Below are 4,729 nucleotides of genomic sequence, written 5' to 3' on the forward strand. Positions count from 1 at the left end.
TCTCTCTCTCTCTCTCTCTCTCTCTCTCTCTCTCTCTCTATATATATATATATATATATATATATATTTCCAACTGAAAAAACTTTATAGTTGATGGCTGATGGGATGTTTCTTTTTCTGACACTACTTTACTTGAAGACTTTTTGATCTTTCCTTTTTTCAAGGGTATATGTATTGTGTACATATATTTTCAAGAAAGATTAAAAAAAAAGATTCTCTATTTCCTTTACTTTTTGAAGAAAAAACTCTTCTTTCTTCTCTTCTCTTTACTTTTTCAACTTTGTCTTCTTTACGTCGCGTCGCCGGAGCCGGAAACTGATTTTCTCTTCTTTCTTCTATTCTCTGTACTTTTTCAAGCTTTGTCCTCTTTACGTCGCCGAAAACTGATTTTTTCTTCCCCAAATCTTTTTTCGGCTTCGGTCAAAGTGTCCGGATCGGATTGACCGAATCCGACACGCACCCCGCACCCGCACCAGTGTCGAAAATGGTCAAATGACCTCCCAACCTATTATCAGATTTTTAACTACACACTTATTCTCCACGGGAGTTCTATTACCCCCCTGAATTACTTTAAAATGGAATAAATAACCCTTAAGTGTTTAGTTGGCATGGAGAGTGTATTTCACTCTCTTTGAGAGAGTGAGTTGCCTATTTATTTTTTTTAATTTTCGTTTTTTTCTAATTTTCTTTCTCTTTCTTCATATTTATCTATATAACATTTTTCATCATTATCATTGTTGAAGCTTTATCAATGGATGTTTGAAATAAAAATTATCAACAACAATGCATTTAATGAATAAATAATTTTTCAATAAACTTATTTAGAACATATCTAACAAATTAAATTTATTTTTTTAAAAAAACATACCCATTAATTAATTTTATTTTAAAGTGATGGATTCAAGGGTAACAAAATCAAAGTGAAGTAATTGTATATTTAAAAAATATTTTCAAACTTAATAAAAGAAACTAAAACAAAACAATTTCTTCTACATTTTGAAAGAAGGATCCTACATGTTCTCCTAAAATCCATGAAGAATCAAAATCAAAAACTCAAATTATAAATTAATCATGAAAATTTTAGAGGGAGAAATAATAAAGAATGGGGAAGAGAGAGAGGTTTCTCAAATTGGTGTTACAAATTGGTCTTCTCATCAGCGATTATTTTGAATTGTCGGCGGAATCTTCAAGGGATGAATTTGATCTCGAATGTTCATGACCCATTTAATGTGTATCTGAAATTGTCAAGGAAGAAAATCGAACGAAATGGAAAAAAATGTGGAAAATTGTTGAATTAGTTGGATGAAAGATTTGATTAATTAGGATCGCTATCTTCTAGACTTTAGAGATTCAGAGTAGATGAAAAGGTGAGTTGAATTTTCGTGTTTATAAAATGTTAGAGATATATAATTTTACTGAGGTAAAAAATGGTGTTTAGTATAGTTAGGGTTGAAGAAATGATTGGGGAAGAAAGAAAGAGGAAGGAGGAGACTTTTTTAAAAAAAAATAATTCATTAAATGATGAAATACATGAGTCAAGTGCATGTATTTCACCACAAGACAGATGCCTGGTAATGCCATTTCAGGGAGGAAATAATTCCACTTTAAAATAGCTCAGGGGGGTAATAGGACCCCCGTAAAGTATAAGTGTGTAACTGGAAATCAGGTTATAGATTGGGGGGTCATTTGGCCATTTTCTCTATTTCCAACTGAAAAAACTTTATAGTTGATGGTTGATGGGATGTTTTTTTTTCTGACACTACTTTACTTGAAGACTTTTTGATCTTTCCTTTTTTTAAGGGTATATGTATTGTGTACATATATTTTCAAGAAAGATTAAAAAAAAAAAAGATTCTCTATTTCCTTTACTTTTTGAAGAAAAAACTTTTCTTTCTTCTCTTCCCTTTACTTTTTCAACTTTGTCTTCTTTACGTCGCGTCGCCGGAGCCGGAAGCTGATTTTCTCTTCTTTCTTCTATTCTCTGTACTTTTTCAAGCTTTGTCCTCTTTACGTCGCCGGAAACTGATTTTTTCTTCCCCAAATCTTTTCTCGGCTTCGGTCAAAGTGTCCGGATCGGATTGACCGAATTTGACATGCACCACGCACCCGCACAGTGTCGCGTCGAGACGGGTTTGCCTGCAAATATGAAGAGTCCGCGTAACATAGATTAGATCTACCAAAATTTGCCTTACAAGAAACCTTAAGTGCTATATCTCTTTCTTTCCCGGTCATTGTCTGTTTTGTGATCTTACAACGAATCAGGTCATTGAAAAAGGACATGTATCCGATGATCTCTACATCCTTGGTGAGTGTGAATCTCGATCCGTTGCCTGCTCTAGTGTTGTGTCTCCATTTGAAGCACATTGTCGATTGAGTCATCCTTCTTTACCTATGTTGAAGAAACTTTGTTCTCTGTTTCAAAATATTTCTTCATTGGATTGTAAGTCATGTCAATTTGCAAAACACCATCGCATCTCATTAGGTTAAAGGGTTAATAAACGAGTTGAGTCAGCTTTTGAGCTAGTTCATGGGACCATGTCCCGTTGTTTACAAAACTGGGCATAATCATGAATAGAATATATTGAGGGATTTTCTGATTTTGTTTCCGTAGATAGATTTGCTTCTGATTTTGTTTCCTTAGATAAATTTGCTTCTGATTTTGTTTCCTTAGACTTGCTTGTACACATGTAAATAACTCTCATTCTTTGAATGATACGTGTAGGAAGATTGTTCCATTGTCTATGGTTCTACCTTTATCTGAAGCAACACATTGATGATGAAGCATTTTTTAATAGTTGTAATATAATTACACAATGGATGGTTTGAACGACTAACGTGGGACTTGAATTTGCATGGATTGTCCTATTTTGTGTGCCGGAGATAGTTCTAATTCATGTATCTTCATCCTGAATTATTTGCAGATGTGGACTAAGCTTAATGAAGTTGGTAGTGAAATGATTTCTGTTTCAAGGAGTCTTTGTTATGAATGGGCCTAGACCAGTATTGACAAAGCAGCCCAAAGCCGAATTAAAAGGCTATGTGTGGGATCCGGGTTGATAAATAGAGACTTGGGAGAACAAAATAGGTTTATGCAAATTATGTGAAGCTTTGGCTTTCTGATCCTCTCATCTCCTTTCTATGGTCTAGAATCTCATCCCCTTCTAGTTACCCTCTTCTATGTTATCTATCTATAATTAGTGTGTTGTTACTTTGTTGTGGGTATTATACGTTGTAACTTGTATTCCGTAATAACAATATATATATCAGTGTTTGTGTTGAAAATTGAGTTTGTTACAGTCTTTCAGAAATATCAAAGGGTTGTTTCCGAGCTCAGGTATGTGGTTTCTTACTAACACTTGGTTCATTGAGCTGCTTCCGTCTTTTGCACACAAATGCTGGTAAAATTTACTATGATTTTAACCTGTTACCGCTTTAGTTGAGTGGTTCAGTGCATGTAAACGCTGAAGATGCAAAAGTGGAGGCAAGTCTTCTTTTCCGTCATGCTTTTGTGTTTCTGTTTTAGTGGTAGACTATTGGTCATTTTGGTTGTTCTCTGGAAATTTGGTTGTGGCAACTGGCAAGTGCATGTCACCAACCAAGTACTTGCAGTTATTCCAGATTTCTTGGGGAACCACTCAGGCAAATAATGTTACCAAGCTCCTAGAAAGTTCAAATTCCAGCAGCACCAAAATTACGTTAGGTGATTTCTTTTCATGCGTTTAAGCATCGGTGCTGAGTGTACCTGTGCTAGCTTAAGGTAGTACCTAATGGAATAGTCGAGGTGTGTGCAACTGGCTTGAACACCACCATTTTAAATAAAAAGCTTGTCGTATACTTATTTTGCTTTCAAACCTTGAGGACCACATCATTGGAATTATCTCTTAGTTTAAATATGAAAGTATAAAGTCAAAAAATTCTTGCTTTTGGCTGGACTCAGTGTTGCAACTTGATATCTACTCTATGAAACCCACAAAGTAAAAAATCTGAGGGATTGCCTTGGCATTGTATTTTATTTCTTTCTACAACTTGAAACTGCAGATATATTTAAGTATTAAAATTCAAGTTTACTATGTTTTCTTTTCTTTTTGATGTTGACAGTTAGTTGCTAAAATGGAACAAGCAGAGACCTATGGTGTAAATAAAAGATGTGCTTGCCAATGTTGTGGGGAGAAAGCGGATGGTGGGGATTGTTTAGCTTGTGATTCATGCGAGGAGATGTAATGAGGTTGAAGACCTTACATCTGAAGATATGGTTCTGGAATTGGAGGATAGCACGAATGGTTTAGTGGATGGTGAACTTAAACTCTGTGAAGGAATTGAGGATTCGCCCTGTTGCAACGTGTGTACAACAGAGGGGAGGAACGGTAGAAAAATGGTAACATATAAGGTATATATTTATTTATAAAATGTAGTTGACATATAGTTGTGTCATGTATATCCATGAAAATAGTTATGTGATATACATGTATAGTAAAGAACTCATAGATAGATACTTATCGTTGACGCATTTTTTTATTTAGCTATTTTAGTTAAGAATTATATTATTTAAACACCTAAAAATGAGGCTGAATTATATCATTTTGACACGTTTTGCTAACTTAATAATTTGTGTAATTTTCCCCTCAAATAAGCACATAAAAAAACTAAGTGAAAAGTTGAACCATCTTTAAGTGGTTATTGATAAATTCTGTCTATACAATGTAATATACATGTGTGGAGGATCGTTTTT

General features: G+C 34.4%; 1 pseudogene; it reads left to right on the top strand.

Moving 5' to 3' along the window:
• The window catches only part of LOC125849899 (PHD finger protein EHD3-like), a 31,487-nt pseudogene extending 27,266 nt beyond the window's left edge, over positions 1 to 4,221 (top strand).
• The last annotated feature ends 508 nt before the right edge of the window (positions 4,222 to 4,729 follow it).

This window comes from Solanum stenotomum, unplaced genomic scaffold, assembly GCF_019186545.1.
Source record: "Solanum stenotomum isolate F172 unplaced genomic scaffold, ASM1918654v1 scaffold11373, whole genome shotgun sequence".
Classification (NCBI taxonomy): Eukaryota; Viridiplantae; Streptophyta; class Magnoliopsida; order Solanales; family Solanaceae; genus Solanum; species Solanum stenotomum.